Raw genomic sequence first — 17,789 nt, 5'->3', positions numbered from 1 at the left:
AGGGAAAGTACTGGTAAAATTTCCCAGTAAAGCAGCTCGCAATGTAAAATTTCCATTCCTTTCTGTAGAATGTACAGTCTCACTCCTGGTTAATTTTTGCTGTCCGGATGGTATCCAAGCACCTGCCCTGAAACTCACTCCAAGCTCTGCGCTCAGCCACAGCAGATGCTAGAGGTTTAGTATTTCTGCACCCTCACAGCTGTGATTCAGCAAAGCATTCCAGCTTATTCACCAAAACACTTGGGCATGTGCTAGTTTTCAAGCATGCATGTAGCTCCCCTCACCTCTGTGTAGCTTTTTTCTAGGCCACAAATGCCACTTTCAGACCTACCTTTCCCTGAGAATCCAGGCTGTTTGAGGACTGCACACCAACTGGAAGAAGAATGTGTCCTGAGTCAAAGCTAGATGGCAACTTCACAGCTGTGTAGCATTTGCAGCATGAAAGGGCAAGCAGGAGCAAATTAACACAACTTCATTTGCTTAAAGACAGCAACTACAGATTAATGGAGATAAAATGAGGGTCTTTAGCGACTCAGATGTGAATATAAACTGAATAAAAACTTCTCTCTACCAACAACTAGCATCTTTGGCAACTGCATCAGCAAAGGACACTTCAGTTCCAAGGGCAGAGAAAAGCAGAACTGCACAGACCAGCTACTTTGCAGATTTTTCTGTCAGGCATCTTGCAAAAAGACTGAAAATACTTAGCCACCCTAAAGTTTTACACTGAAGGTTTTGGGAGCAAAAACAGACTTACAATTTGGTCACAAATGCTTAAACCCCAAGTTACCATTTTCACATCAGCCTTGGCATAGCTCTTTGTAGGCATGCATCATTCATCCTCCAGTCAGAACTTCCTCCTTGCCTAAAGTCACCTTTCCAATCAGATCCACTACAGCGGATGATATTAAATTTTGGATTGGATATTTATGCAAAGTGTTGCTGACTAATGGTTGCACAGGAACCATAATGCTGACCACTGGCTATCTCACATTCAAATTTCACCACTCTAACCATCCATTAATAGAGCTTTGTTTTTGCATGGAGTCTAATAGAGGATTTTAAACCATCAAAATAATAAACCCAGGAAAAGGGAAGCTATGACAGCATGATAAACTGCCAGTGCCTACCAAATACCATGTGCATGCAAAGAGATAGAAAAGGAATGTAATAGAAAAACACTTCAGACTTTGAACGTTGTCAGCCAACCATTGAATGCAATACCTAGAAAGAGCTGCTCAAACAATCTATAGCAAACAAGGCAGACAAGCCAGATCGAACTGCCAGTCTAGACCTTTTTCAATCTGGTCTCAATGTTTTGCTCTTTCAAACTCAGCAAGGCACTTAATGTCTTCATATCCATGACACTTTTTAGCCCACCTCGTAAAGGCAAATCAACAATTGTGATATATAAGTGATAGCTGCCGTCGACAAGTCTCCATTAAACCAGCCCTGAACATGGAACACCACAATGTGCACCCCATTAGATTCTCTGTGTATAGAGAGCTCCAGGCTTTGGCACACTGCTAAGAGGATGTTTTTCTGTTCAACTTGCAAATATCCAATCTCTTGAGCAGAATTAGTTCACTAGAATTCACCTTACTTCAGTGCTTCAAACTGGGGTACATTTAATTACCCTGGTTTAGAAAAATATCTGCCCAAAGATTAGGGCTGTCATGTTAAGCATGACAGCTCAGCTGCATGCTGGCTACTGGGCTCTACAAACTGATAATGCTCTTCACATGCATATTAAGGATCTCCTTTTGAATGTTATTAACAGCTTTCTTGAATACTTTTAACTTCAGTGATACACAATTTGTTTTCCATCACCCCAGCTCTGGGAAGCTGTTCATCGCACCCCTGAGTTTTTTCCATAGACTTATCCTTAAAGATATTAGGTATCCAACCTCCAACAAGGTTAGCAATACCAACACATGTATTTGCAGACACTGAATTTACATGCAATGAATTCATACTGGATTGTGGTCTCAGTTTGGGAACACCAGTACTGAATACCAAAGTTAACAGAGTTATGCCCTGCTTCAGAAACACTCCCTATTTGCTTAAATGGAAATGAAATTGTCCCAAACATAGCAAATACACCTGCTCCACTAAACACTATTTTAAGGCTATTTGAAGCTTTTCAGTACTGTGCATTTGAACTCCACAGACCACAGTACAATACCTTTTTCTCATCTGAATAGCTAGATCAATCAGACCTACACCACCTGAAATTTCAAGGAACCAAGAACAAACTTGAGAAGGGCTATCCCAAAGGAGTTTTTCTCATCTGAAAGTAGTTACAACCCCAAAGAAAAATATTGGGTTTTGTTTGTTCCACCCTCCCCAAGTCTGGTCCTATGTTGCTGCTACTTGAAGGGCAAGAAAGTTTCCATTTTATTCTACCTACTTTCCTGCCTTAAAAAAAAAAAAAACCAATTTCACATAAACTCTTCCAGCTGCAGCAAGAAGAAAAGTTCCACAACCAAGTGACTGGATTCTGTAAACTGCTTACTGTCAGGTATTTCAGCAGTATAGAAAAAACAGAACAGCAGTAACTGAATAGTCAGCTCACATGTGTGGAAATTGAAACCTCCAAGCTATTCTGGGAGCAATGCTCTGTTTTCTGTAACATTTCTGCATAATCACACCAGAAAGCATGCTATTTGCTGGAGAGACTATGATTACATGCATGTCTGTACACCTTCTGTTACAGCTGAGTCCCTGGTTATTAAAAAGCGCATCTGAGGCTCAACTGCAACACAAGCGAAATAAAATACGTTCAGGATGAAAGAGTTAACCTGGCACTGCCAGCAAAACACATGGAGCATTTCTAAATCGCAATTGCTATCTTTCCAAAGGATGTCACCAGCTTCCCTGTTTACCCAACACGTTTACTCTTCTTTAAAGCAGGTAAAAGAGTCCTCCTCCTGCCTTGTACACGTCGAGTGGAGAGGGCTTAAAGCAGAGAAATTGAACAAATTTGACTTGAAAGTACTTCAGCTGGACCAGTGAAAACAAGATCCAGTTGCAAAGTTACCTAACTGAGCCCGTACTGCACAACTACAGCCAGTTGTGTAACAAACCTCAGGACAATTTTACAGCTCTTAATCAGGCAAAACTCCCCGCTGATTTCCACGAGGGAGCTCTAATCAATCAAAAGCTCTGTGAACTGATTCCGGTTTTCTCCTTTTTAATGAAAAGGTTTATTTTGAGCTATGAGAACATCAGATTATATGAACTCGGCAAACCCACAGCACGCACTTTATCGGCATAAGGAATTCGTCCTGTGTTTTAATCTACCAACTGTATTTGGTAGTGTACAGGAAAAAAAAGTAACAACACCTGAACTGACATAGAATAATTTCACAAATAACGGACCTATTCTCCTGACAGGTAAAGAGAAGATGGAATAGACAGAGGGAGATCCGCAGCTCTTTAATTAAACACCACTCTCTTTGGGCGAACGGGGAAGACCAGCGTCCCCGCCCGGGTTCCTCCTTGAAGTTGCGCCGCTCCCCGCGGCAGCCGGGAAGAGAATCCCCCGCGACGAGCCCGCAAGTGAGCGGCGGGGATTCCGCGAGCATCCCGAAACCGCGCAGGGAACACCCTGCCGGAGCGGCGGCACCGAGGGTCGGAGGGAGGCGGCCGGGATGCGAGGGGTCCGCTCCACGTGTCGCCCGGGGCGACAGAGCCCGGCGCGCCCGTCCCGCCGCCGCCCGCTCCCCGAGTCCCCTCAGGTGCGCCGCCCGCCCCTACCTGCCCGCCGGCCGCAGCAGCGACGAGCCCCCTTCTGCCGCGCCGGGTCCCTGTCAGCGGTCGACGGGAGAGCAGGAGCGCTGTCCCGCCGGCTGGGCAAGCCCCATGTGAAGAGGAGCGAGGGAGCCCGGCGGCTCCACCAGCGCGGCCGAGGGGAGGGGACGCGGGGAGGCGGCGGGAGGGCGGGACGCGCCTCTCTGCCATCCCTGCGGGCAGCGGCGGGCACCGACGGGCGCTGGGCGCGCTCCGGGATCCCGCGCACCTCTCTGCCATCCCTGCGGGGAGCCCCGAGCTCTTCTCGAGAGCCCCTTCAGCGCACCCGACGCAGTTTGCTTGTACTGCTGAGGGTCCGCCAGTGAGTAAGTCCAAGCAGTGTTTCCAGTGAGTTAAACGTCGTGGTAAATTCGGGCTGTAACTTCCACATGCCGGCAGAATGGAAAATGCATCGAGGCCCGCAAGGTAAAGAGGCAGCAGTGCCAGCCTGAGAGAGCCAAACAAGCTTGGATGGCTGCTGTGGGACCATTGCTTCTCCTGGCATCGGGGCTCTTGCTGACTCTGCAGTGCCTCCCTAAACTGCCTAACAGGGAGAAGGGATAGGATGGCCCCAACTAAGGGAAAAGAGAGTTTTTACAGTTAAAACACAGCGCAAGGACTTGGGATATCAGGATTCACTGTTTGACTTTGCCCACCCATGGCAGCCACTCAGTTCTTGATCTACCAAGCAACTGTGGTGATGCCAAAGTGAGTTTTTGTTAAAAGTTTGGCTGGTTTCCCAGAAATCCTCAAATTATGCAGGGAATTGGATTCATACTTGTCAGTTAAACAAGTGCCCAAATATTTGCAGAATACAGCATCTTTCTGCTGTAGCTCCCCATCTCTATTACCAAATCTCCCTCCCTACCTCACAAGAATCCTATGAAGACTATCTGAAGCACAATGATTTCACAATGACAGAGCTCCCAAAGCAAATCCACTAGGAGATAGATGGTGCAGTTTCATCCCATTCTCCTCCAAACAGGCATAAAAATATAAACACAAAATATTTTGAAAAGAAGGTATCTCCAGGGATGCAAATTTTTCAAGAAAGGAAAGGAGTGAGAGACAGAAACAAGTCAGCGTGTGCTGTGAATTTGATGCCAGGTTTTGCTGAGCTGGCAAGCCCTGGACTACTGCTCCTGACACTGTGAGGTGTGAAACACAGAACAGGCAGGCAAACACATTTGCTAGCCCAAACCAGGAACACACATCACAAGCCTTCCAAATTAAAAATTTTAAGAGACACCTCTTGGGATATAGCTGAAGTGCTCTGTCAGAACACTGTGACTCTCTAATTAGAGACTTCAACAGGATACCTGTGCAAATGTTAAAACTGTACACAGTAAACCTGATCTTTTTTCACATTGCTGATAAAGTGCAACAAAAAGCAGCATTTTACTGAGGATGTTATGCAAAAAATCCTGCTGATCAGTAATTTGTTCACAGCATTAAAATCAAAAGTCATTCTATTTATGTACTCATGGAAATAAACTTATATTACTTTTATGGTACAGTGAGAACTATACATCTAAACTCATTTAAATATAATAAACATTATGATTTCCCATGTCTTTTCTGCTTACTTCTTCTCTATTACTGTTTCATAAAGCTGTGATTTTTTTACCCTTATGTACCAGTACTTAATAGCATAACCATAAAGGTAATCAAGTTCTCCAGGAAGCCAAGATTTCCCTTAATTTTACTTGGATCTCACAAGTCTTTTAGCTTAATAGCAGCAGGACCATATTACACAGATATGCATAGGTGAAGCCTCCAGGGAAAATCTGTGAATTAATACAAAAGCAGGTTGTGCTGTCCCAGAATAACTGCTGGGCGAGGCTGCTTGGCTCCCAGGCTCTGCATGCTGTGTCATGGCTGGGAGCTGTGACAGCACTCTGGCACTGCTTCCTGCAAGTGGGACACAGCCTCTAGCACACCAGGATGCTGGATGTTGTGCTCAGCTCTCTAGAAAACAGCCAGAAACACAGGATGCCCTGGAGGGATAAGGGAGACCTCATGCATCTGTGGCTTTGGCAGGATTTTCACGGAACATATTTGTGGTCTAGCTGTAGGCTGGAGCCTACCCCTGAGGTAACCTGCGGTAGGGAGCTGTGAAGAGGAAGGAGCAGGGTCTAACCTCCATCTGTGTTTGTCTGAGTCCAGATGAACATGAAGAGGGAGCTTTCTGTTCTCTATCTTACACTCCAGCACTAAAATAATACTTCTCATTCTGAGGCATAGATAAAATAAGGGCTTTGAATATCACCCTGTAGTTTTGTGCCCACACAGCTACATGCCTCGACGTCCCCTCTGCTTGCTAATATTACCGACTTGTTTTGCTAAATCACCCTTAAAAGGGCAGAGAGCTGCTGTAAATTAGGACAGAACTGCTGAAAGTACCTGAGTCCTCCTGCGGGTGGCATCAGAATGTCTTCAGTGGACCAAGGCATGCCGAGGAAAGAGGAGAGGGATGATACTCCTGCTTGCCAACTGCCAGAATCATTACAGTGTGAGTGCTGTTAAGAAGCAGCATAAATGAGCAGATCTTTAAATTAAAAGAATGATTGAAAGTAGTAAGAATTAACATCACTCCATCAGCCCTTTTAATTCTGACAAAGAAACCTTTATTAAACCTCACAGCCAAGCTCTGTACAGGTTACAGTTATCACAAGAGGAGGATGCAGATGTATGGTTTAAACTCACAGCTTCTACAGCTTCAGCAAAATGGGAACTTTATCACCACCAAAAGTACTTTCATACTTCTTCATGTAAGCCCCAAGGAGTCAGTTACAAATTGATGAACACAAATGAATCACCACAGTTGTCCAACAGGATGCAGAGGAGTCAAGTGTAGCCAGGATAACAAAAGCTACAGATGCAACCAGAGCAGGGTTGATCAGTGTTTTTAAACTGTTGTGTTACAATTGTCATGCTTTTTCTAGTACCTATATGGATCAGGAAAGACCTTATCACACTGAGACAGCTTAGTGTATACTCCCAAGCCAATATATATATTTTGGAAACATTCAAGTGCTATGGGTCTAACTAATGAGGAAGTGACTGCCTTACCTGCAGAGTATTTTGTGCTCATTTTAGAACACATTTTTTCAGAATTTGATCATACCTTGTACTGCTCAGTTGCCCATATGACTAAATTACACTGCCTGAGACCATAATCACAGCAAACCTTAGTGAACTTGTGCCCAGCAGCCACCATCAGTTGTAAAAGGAGGAAAACATGACCTTCAAAAACACATCAGGAAAAATCTTTCTCTTTTTTGTCTTTTTTTTTAAATTTTTCTCTGCTTTGAAAATATTTTAGATGATCTAAGTTGGTGTTTGTTGCCACAAGCATTGATCTGCTCACCTGACATTTGACTTTCTTGCCAGAAATTGTGATTTTGCTTAGGAACTTCTTTGACACTCTTGCCTGCAAAAGGCCTGGATTAATTTCATTATAGACTGAATACTTCATCTCTACAACAACTAGTGAAGTGGGACCATTTTTTTATTAAAGTTGAGGTATGTGAAAGAAGTCCGAAGTTCAAATCATCTGCCTTCTGAAAAACTGGGTTCTTTCAGAGTATTTCCAAGAAAAGAAATCCCATATGTTGCTCTGAAACTCATTTCTGATTTGTACTGATAGAGGATCAATTCCAGTTTACCATTTCTTTCCATTAATTTATTCTTAACAAAGTTAGTATTGAAAAAAAAGCAAGATTTGTTCTCATGAGATTTAGAGTTATGAGTCTGTGTATACAATAGTCATCACAGAGAATGAGTGGGTTTTTTTTCTTGTCAGCAGTGATGCTATTCTTAGTTCTGTATGTGGTCCTTATGCGTGTCATAGATAGGCACAATTGAGACACATTGGCAACTTTGATCATATTCAGACATGGGCTGATCTCCCAGTCCAGGAAATTATCCTAAAACGCTCATCATGTTGGCAGCAGATTTTAAACCAACAGTTCCCAAGAGCCTCTGCCAGCATATTGTTGCCTTTAGAGGATCCAGAGCTACTAAACATATTAGAGGAAATGAGAAAGACACATGAATTCTATATCAAAAACCCAAATCCACAACAGCAACAACAAAATCTACTTGGGCTACAGCTATAACTTTGTATCCCAAAGGTTTGAGAAATCATTCAGGCAGTTGTGTGACATGTGGCACTATCTGAACCCTCACACTGGACTCTTTTGGCTTCGTGGCACTATCTGAACCCTCACACTGGACTCTTTTGGCTTCGATCCATGGTCACCCAGTGGTCCCTTAGCACAGCTTTGTGGCGCTGAAGAGGAGTAAAGCTGGCACCATTGCTGACACTGGGATATGGTATTGAGTAGTGTGACAAGACAAAGTGCACATTAGCCTGAAGGCAGGGCTGTGCTTTTTAGCAAAAGAAAGCTAAGTGGTACAAAGTCTTACTGCATCACGGTCACTCATGCCATGGCATGACTGTGGGGAGCCTGAGTAGTGCCTAGCAGCTTCCATGAAATAAGAGATATTCCAAGCAAGACAATCATAAGCAATCACTGATACAGAAATTGATTCCAGTAACTTTTCAAGACCATTATCTATCCAGCAACTTTTCAAGACTATTATCTCCAGTGCCACCTGCTGAGCTATCTGACATCTCTGGGAATTGACACCAAGTGAAAAAAGGTGAAAAAGACAAAGATACCTTTGTTTCTCTAAAATATCCCCTTCTTGAAGAAAACTAGTTAAAAAGGAAAATAATCAAAGAAAGTGATAAGATTGAAACTTCTGAGGCACACAGAATCACTTCACCTTTACCTACCCAGCTTGCTAGGGCAACCTCATGCCATTTTGCCATGGGTGGTATTATTTCCCTTCCCCAGTGTATTCATCCCTTTTGTGTAACCTCACAGCCCTGCTTAGTGACATCAAATTGATCAACAGAGAAAATAGTAAAAATAATCCTACCTCCAAATAAAAACATTTATCACTGCCCAAAACTTTAAAAAAGGAAAATTGAATCCTCCTTTATCCTCTCCAGAAAAGTCACAGGGGACTTTCTCATGGCTGGTGACAGTGGCCACCAGTGATGTCAGAGAGCATCCTGTAGCAATGCAATGCAACTATAAGTGAAGTGCAATGTGGAGCTTTATGGCAATTGGTTTTTTTCCACCTGTGGGGTTTAAGTGTACAGTTCTACTGATTTCAGTACTTGCCTGTTTCTGGCTTTACTTGCTGGTTAATTTTTGAAGAACCACGTAGCTCAGCAGAGATCAGAGTAAGCAGCCAGCCATTCACTTGGCACAACTTGCAAGATTTATAGTCATGTTCAGAATAAGTACTGCCTGAAAGAAAGAAGTCCATCACAGAAGGGGACCTGTAGCTTCTCTACAGGCTCTGTAATTATAGTCAAAACATGTTCAGCAACAGCTAGGGCATATCACAGATAGACAATGTTAAGGACTTGCCTAACTGCAAGTCCCATAGTGTCACATCTCCCATATTTCATGAGTCTTCATGTCATCAGAAAAGTAGTTAGGGGAGGCTGTTCCTCCCTGACACTATGGGATCTCAATTTCAGCTCCATTTACCCCTACATGGATCTTCAAGCTCAATACAGGCAGCCAAAATAGCCTTTCACCATCCAGTGGTGTGGTGGTGCAAGACCTACCCAACAAGTATCGTGCTGCCATTGGCAACACTGCAAACAGGCATTGGTCAGGGTGCCGTAACCAAACTTCCACATTGTGGGAAGGGATGGAGGATACGAGTCCACAGTGTGCAGAAGGAAGCTGTTTGCTGTTTGTTGGTCATGTCTGAACTTAATGTGTGGGAATTTAAAAGACAGTTAAAAATGTAATCTAGCTGGCTAAATATTGTGGGAAATTGAAGACAGATCACAGCATCTAGAGAGAGATATAATGCTTTAAAATGGTATCACATTATTGAATAAAGTTTTCCTTATATCAATGGTGAAAATGGAACGAATTATAGTAGGACTTACCTAATATTCTTTAGTGATAATTTTGCAAGATTATGTTAATATCATTTTTCTGTAACCAGCCTTTTCTGTGTTTTAGCAGCCCATAATATTTTTTTGTGCCCCCTCTGCCCCCAGAGCAGAGCTGAGAATGAGAAAAGGTTCCAGCCTAAACCAGGCTGAAAATAATTGGACCATCATAATATTTTTTCTGAATGAAACATGAAGTTTCACCTAGAAACAAAAATTCAATTTAATCTAGTTTTTTGGTCCATTAGTTAATAAAGGGTAAGGATTACACTTTGGCCATTCTGCTGCCCACATGTGCTTGGCCATTTGCCATTCTGGCTGTTTCTGACAGATTTTTAGCTACTGTGTAGCATGTGCATTTCTATCACTCTGTCAAATAGCAATTGATTACGCCAGCCTCATGCTGTTTGCCTTGGAACAAAAAACTCTAAAGCTTGTTGAACAGTAAGAGTCTGCCACTTTCTCTCAACAATTGTCTGAGAGAGAAAAAGCATCTTTTGTTACAAATGGTTTGCTTAAAAACACCCAGCTCCTTTTGTGCTTAAGTTTCACACACAGCAGGAGACTATCTGTTTTTCAGTAATAAAATCTCTATTTTACAGTCTCTACTGTCAAGGTCAGAGTTGAGTTTTTGCTAGGTACCATGGTTCCTGGCAACACTTAAAGTCCTGATACCATAGATGATATTTAATATCCCTTATTCCCTGTATCCTACAGATGGTGATTTTTATTGGCTTTTATGAGAATATGAATAAGGAGGTACTGTACCAAATGGGAATTTACCAATAGAAGTACATTTAGAGCCCTTAAATAGCTTGTTATCTTCACCATTTAAAGACATCATTAAGCCTGTACTCTATAATAAGGTAATACTATATGAAGGTAAAAATCAGCTTTTTACTATCACAAGGGAAAATTCCTCTTCACATATCCTCTTAGTATCCTCTTAGCAAGAAACAGAGGAAAAACATAATTTCAGTACCTTCTGATGCAAAGCTGACTACTAATTGCTCTGTACAGCTTTTAATAGAAAAAGGGGACACCTTCATCATCAACTTGATGATGAATTCCAGTTTCACTTATAAGATTTTTTAGTATTTCACCACAGGAAAAAAAAATGTTAACTTATCTAACTTGTTCCTACACTCTCTTAGTATTTTTTTAACATCAAAAGCAGATTTTCTAGGCCAAAATGACCTCTACTGCAACTCTTTTCTAGTCATGCAATTCAGCAATGCCATTTTTTAGCAGTAATGATTACGGAAACCATTGCTTCCATCTTCTTGCTATGCAAAGCCATTTGTGATGTCCAGGGCAAACAAAGACAGGCCACAAAGATGGGACTCTGAACAGGAAAATATTTGGCTTCAACTGGAAGCGAAGGACAAATATGCTGCAGTATTTTCTCTTTTTAATTGTCAAATTTAGAAAGCCTTTGAGATTCCCTGCAAAGCAGCTGGGGACAAATGTAGAGAAGAATAAAATTTTAACCTCAACCTTTTCAACTAGCAAATCAGAACTAAAATCACTGATGGCTGGCAGGGAGCATTCCCAGACTAGTCACAATGACATGATTTCCTTCTCCTTTCTGTAGCTGACCCAGAAGCAGCCACAGTCTGGTTTTCATTTCCGTATTGTGCAGTGGCATTAGTCTGGTCATCTGAAGTGTTATTATTACACATGCTTCAGCTCTCTGCTCCTCACTTTTTAAAGGGACTGCAGGTGTCCAGGAATAGGTAAGAGAAGGCAGATTTCCAATGAAGAAGCTGCTGGAAGGGCAGCTTCAGGAGCTCATAGATAAATGCATTAGAAGGAATTATATGAGAAATTCAAGACCAATGAAAAATTAATTTTCTCTCTCTTATAATATCAGATTTAATTCTGCTAAACTTGAGGTTCAATTTTTATTATTGCATAAGGTGGTCTGGACACCAACTCCACTTGTGCAAAGCATAAATTGGTAAAATTAATTGCTGAAGCAAGGGAACCCATCTGAAACTGAAGCCCCCTTTGCTGGGTCTTTACAGCAATAAAATAAGCAGCTTGTGCCTAAGAAAATGACTAGAGAAGGTGGATGTGAGAGAGAAAACAGTAGCACAGATTAAAACTGTGAAAGAATTTGTTAACAAACCAGTATCAGAGCCAACAGGAGACCTATAACTTCTGATAATAACCTTCCCTGATCAGCACCTGGTGTACAAAAACTCCATGAACAACAAAGCAATCTCAACTCACCCAGAGATTTTGAGCCTAGGGAAGTATTTACTATTAAGCAGCTGTTCCTTATTCAAGAAAAGGATAAACTTTATATTTTGGAGCATATAGTGATCCCAGTGAACATTTCAGGCAATATGAGCAAGCTGGCTTGGGATAAGCCCCAGATTTTCAGAAGAGAGGCAGAGAATTACCAAAAAAAAGTGTGTGTACACAACATATTTTCCATAATTGGTTAGTAAGAACTGTAGCAGGGGCAGAGTGTGGAGGTGTCAGATGTTAACAGGGAGGCCTGAACCATTCTGCCAGCTGCTCTGGCTAGTGCTAAGAGAAACAATTACCACAATGACAAGGGTGGAAGAGGCCTTCAGGGGTGATGAAAATATACACCAAAAACATTTTACACAAAAGGATTGAAATATGTTATTTGCAGTTATTTTAACTACTAACATGTGAAGCAGCATGCAGACCATTTTCTCTCTTGTTTCTGCTCTCCCGGCAACAGAATAAGTGTTTTAACAAGTGTGAGCCACAGAAATTCAGAGAAAATAAAGTATGCTGAGTGAAACCAGAATGTGGTTATCCTTACAGGGAGATTCCTGCCTTGTCAGATTAAAAGGATGAATTCAATGCAGAATTTGATAGGGATCAGTCACAGTAAATCACATTACAAGACAAGGACTTGAAAAAACCCCACCCACTGTATTTGTAACTGCAGTTTTAGAACTTATGACTATTTAAAAATCTACTTGTTTAAGAGTGCAAATTTTCATACACCTCAGCAAATCCCAAACCTTCTCTGATAAGATCAGGAAAAAATTCTGCCTATGCACAGGTTATTCTACATTAATCACCTGCCCACCAAGGCACTGGTAGCCTTCACAAAGATAAGATGTCAGAACAAGATGAAGCATTGTCTGATTCAGCATGAAAAGTTCTCACATACTGGTGCTTAAGGTTTTCCCCAAAGTGCTGACTTTTATCCTCACTGACTTTAGTTCACACACAAGTGTATTAAACAAAAAAAGAAAGATTGTCATCCTCATTTCTTCAGGTTGCTGTGCATGCATGTATTTTTTTTCAACCTATAACAGGGTTTCCAAAAATGGGGTCTGTGATATTTCAGTGTTTCAGCCATTTTGCGTCATAATTAAAAGGGTTGAGGAATCCTTAGATTTCCTACAGAAAGGTTTTCTTTTGTACTGTGACTAACACTGCTGAGCTGATATTTTTTCTGCATATTTGCTGAAGATGGAGGTTAAAGGTAATGAGAAGAACTTCAAGGGCACTGTGATTTATACCTGAGTTTTAATGAGAACAAGTTATCTCCTGTTGTGTCCCTTTTCAACTTTTTTTTCCCAGTTAACAAAATATTTCCAAGAATTTACCCTGACTGACCTGAACTGTTACCTGTGAAGACATTAATCTGCCAAAATCATTTCTATATAGCACCTTGCTTAAATCAAAAATGTTAACTGAAAGTCTAATTCATGACCAAAGTGAAAGGGCTTGTGCACATCTCTGCTTCAGAACAGTTCTGATGCTCTATGTAGGAAGCCTGAAAAAAATCAGAAATTCATGGGTTTATCCTTTCTAGGATCCTTTTTTATCATCTCTGTGTGTGTCCTGCTTCTCTTCATCATTCTTACCTCTGGCATGTCATCTGGGCTTCCACTTTTTTATTTGTCTCTTTCCTCGCCCCCCCACTATAAATTCTTCCAGCTCTGTTTCACTAACATTAGGCTTGGGTTTATTTTCCTTTCTAGACAATATTCAGGACTACCAAAATCATTATTAATGACATATTTTATCATTTTATTAACAATCTTTCATATGCATCTGCTGTACTGAGGAAACCAATTAGAAAAATAATTACTTTCCTGTGCCTGAGCCGAGAATTGGCTTAGCTCCAAAAAAAGTGTTCTCCAGGAAGGTTCCCATTAAAATGTAGCTTACAACATGCAGGAACTACTGAACTGTATTGATTCTATTTACTGACTCCTACCTAGGCACAGTGTTTATTTCCCATAGCAAATACATCAGTGATGAATAAGTGGTTCAGTAGCTCCTGTCTAAAGATTTGCACTTGCTTACTGGAGGGAATCCTGCATCATCTGTTATCCACACACTGTCCTCAAGGGTCATCATTAGCTAGGAACGAGCCTGTTATTTCTCGTATGCCATTCTCTAGACACACTCACATCAGCTGCTGAAGTTTTTCTGGGTTCTTGGAGGCCACCCACTGTAACAGCCAGGTCCTGAGGGCATCACCAGCCTTGGCTGTCTCTGTCTCACTGTGACCACTGTCCAGCACACCCAGGACCATCAGACCCTGCCCCAGCAGTGGAGCAGCAGAGCTGGTCTCTGGCATCCCAAAGCTCTGGCTGGCCAAGGGCCCCACTGAGTTGGGCCCACATGGGATCACATCCCATCCCGTCCCGTCCCGTCCCATCCCATCTGTACCCATCCCATCCCTGATGTCCAGGGCTGGGCTGCCTCACTCCTGGGATGGCAGGATGGACCCCTACTTGTGAGGTCCTGTCCTGCTGCCCTGGGAAGGAAGTACCCTCAGGTTCTTGTCCTTTAGGGAGTATCTGGAATTTCTGGACTCTGACAGTAACCACGATAAAATCTTCATATGTCAGACTCATTGGAAGAGTTGGTAACACTGATACTGAAGGGCTAAATATAAAATTCAACTATGTATGAATGTGGAGAACTATAGATTTTCTTTTTAAGGAGGAGATAGCAAGTGAAGTATTTGCCCAAGCTATGGACAGAAATAAATATGGGTCACCAGGAAGAAATAAAAGGGGCCAGGATAACAGCAGCATGAAGATACTGCAGCCATCATCTCTTCTCCTGCTCTTGTTTGTGCCAGTTTTTATTCTTGACTCCACCTTGGCCTCCTTCCCAGCACACTAAAGTCCACTCTTCCTCATTGCAAGGGCAACAGGACAGAGGTCTCTGTAAGAGCCCTGACAGGCCATACAGAATCAGGCGATCCACCATTTGGTGTTTATACAATTGCAAATATTCAAACACAGTTTGCTACGTCTGTTCCACAGCCCAGACCACTGTCTGTCCTGATTCATTCAGGATTTACCCCTCAACTGGAACATGCCCTCTGTCCACGAGAGGGAAAGAGCACATCCACCACACCAGCCACATCTGGGATGCAGTCCCCACTTTGGCTGACCATCTCCAACCCTGGCTCCAAGTACCCTCAGGATTTCAGTTTGACCAACAACTAACATGAGTTGTTAACACAGGAGATCCCAGGCTCAGCTCAAAGCTGTGTGAAATCAGAAGGCAGCACATTCCTGCCTTTGCTGGAGCTCTCCTCCCCAGGCCATCCATCTTTTGCTTTCTTTTCTGTGACTTATCCCAAGAGAGGGCATCACCAGCCCTCTCTTGGGATGAGTCCCCCTGGAGTTGCAGGGTCTTTCATCTCCAGTGAACAGCCCATCAGTCACATTCCCAGACATGCTTTTTGATCTTCCTTACAGATTGCTGGCCTGCTAAGAGGAGCCATTTTATATCAGTGTTACACAGGACATTGTGAAAGGTGAGCCTTTCATACCCCTGCCAAAGCTGTCCCTCACAGCTTCCCATTGAAGTGGCTCTCTTCTCTGTACAGCCTGCCCATGCTTGGAGAGAACCCAGTTCGGGTGGCAGCAGGCAAGTACTTACCACCCTGAATCAAACACTTTTAGCTGTTGCTTTCAGGTTTTATTAATGTTTATTAATTCTTGTTGCTATCTTGCCTGAAGTATTTTTTGGGGAAAGGCAAAACAGTTAGAAGGTATCCACAGTCTTTTTTTCCCCCTGGATATTGCACAAATTGATTATTAGAGAAAGACTAATTCATTACCCACAAATAGTTTATAACCCAAATGCACTGCCACCTGAACACTTTTTTTTTTCAGCTAAAGTATCCTTTTCTGTTGAAGTATGCTGCTTCAGACATTCCTTCACTTCTGAAGCATGACAAGAAAAGATTGCTGTGTAAATCTGGGGGCAGAGGATGACTAACCCTTAACCCCAGCACATGGAGAGGTGACAGGTCTATATTTATTTTATTTACGAGTTACAGCATAGCAAGGGAAGAGTTTACTTCCTTCAGTCTGAGTTTTCAGAAGGAACACTTGGACAACTCTGCATTTCTAAAGAACTTTAGGCAGTAATATTTTAAGCCTCACAATTTCTCAAATAAGGGTAACAACAGGAAAGAAAACGAAAACAACTTACCATTGAGAAATCACCCAAACCACTATTATCCTTCAGGAGCTCAAAGTATATCACACTTTTGTCTTCACAATCTGCCAGTTACCCAGATAATGTATTTATTGTCTTTCTCATTCTCCATATGGATAGGCACATCGTCTGCAAGCAAAAAAGATACTTACATTCTAACAAGGAATCTGGAAGAACACTCCCCAAGAAACAAAGAGGCGGCCAAGTATTAATGTAAGAAAACACACATCAGAGTATAAAGAACAAAGCTGAGACCCTGTGCCATGGTCTGTCTGTAGTTATCAGAACGGACAGGTGTCTACCACCCTGTCACAGACATTTTATACATGCACTCTGCAGATGGGAGCTGGAATACAGATCCCAAGGTAACTCTGAAATCTCCTTACTTTTATATTTCTTTTTACCACTAACCAAAGTATTTGCTTATTAATTAGGCTCAGACCAGAGTGTACAAAGCAATTTCCATTCTCAGAGCTACAGAAATCTAAATATAAAACCTTCATGTCTTCTTTTTAACCCTAAAAATATTGTTATACAAGGACTCAACAAATTTTTGGTGAAGAAGTAACAAGCCTACCATCTCCTCACATGACATTGGGTAATGACCTGCTTGCTAGCTCTTCCTGGCTGGACTTACACACTGGCATTGTCACACCCACAGCTCTGTCCTAATTGTACATTATCATTGTCCCAGGGCATGCCTAACTGGTTAAAATGAGCAGCAGTGGCACAGCTACCTCAGGATGGTGATCTCTGTGTGCAGAACATTTCATGGCACATATCCCCTTTCTCACAAACATTATGTCTCCTTCTATGGGGAAACAGATATTCTGAGATACTACAGCCTTTACCCAGAGGGTTCACATAGAGCAGTGTTCCAGTATTACTATATAGCAATAATTTATTCCAGTTCTGCTGGGGAGGTCTTACCCCTCCTATAAACTCATCACACAGTTCTGCAAACAGAAAGGAAATGTAAGATATTGTTAGCAAGTAGAAAACATTTCACATCAGCTCTTTGGCACAAAAGCAGCACTTTTTGAGTCTGTCCAGAAAAAAAATCTAGAGGCACAAAACAGTAGTAAAGCATGACTAGGTTGTGCTGTTTTACTATTCACTATTAAACATTTCCATGCTGACAGTAAACCTCTGCTGCATGCTCTCCAAAAATCAACAACAGCAAATTTTCAAATTTTCACTTCCCAGAAACAGAGCGGAGGATGAATAAGCACAGAGAATATGTTTTCTCTCAAATTGACAATGTTTTTCTTAATTCTACAAGGATGTAAAGTTTTGATTACTTTGGAGTTTCATTTTTAGAAGCAGGAACTTCCTTTTCTTAGCCATTCCCAAAGAAAAAAATGGGCTGTTTCATTAGTAAATTACTGAGGTTTAGTCAAGTTACTCAGAACATTAGTTTTAAATCATCTAATGTCAACCAGGTCATTAAACTCTGACAAATATTCACTGACATGACAACACCACAAATGCTTATTGTGATTCTAGGATGGAGCTATGCAACTCAGAGGGCTTT

At 42.0% G+C, this 17,789-nt stretch overlaps 1 protein-coding gene across 2 annotated transcripts in view; it reads right to left on the bottom strand.

Moving 5' to 3' along the window:
- Window positions 1–3,926, bottom strand: part of CPNE4 (copine 4) — a 225,344-nt gene extending 221,418 nt beyond the window's left edge. For both annotated transcript variants that reach the window (XM_039707996.1, XM_039708004.1), the window contains exon 1: window positions 3,760–3,926. The gene's annotated coding sequence lies outside the window, so the exon portion shown is untranslated. The remainder of the gene's footprint in view (window positions 1–3,759) is intronic.
- Between the last annotated feature and the right edge of the window lie 13,863 nt (window positions 3,927–17,789).

This window comes from Passer montanus, unplaced genomic scaffold (genome assembly GCF_014805655.1).
Source record: "Passer montanus isolate IOZ18808 unplaced genomic scaffold, ASM1480565v1 scaffold10, whole genome shotgun sequence".
Lineage (NCBI taxonomy): Eukaryota > Metazoa > Chordata > Aves > Passeriformes > Passeridae > Passer > Passer montanus.
The sequence above is the reverse complement of the archived record's forward strand: the minus strand, read 5'-3'. Positions and strand labels throughout refer to the sequence as shown.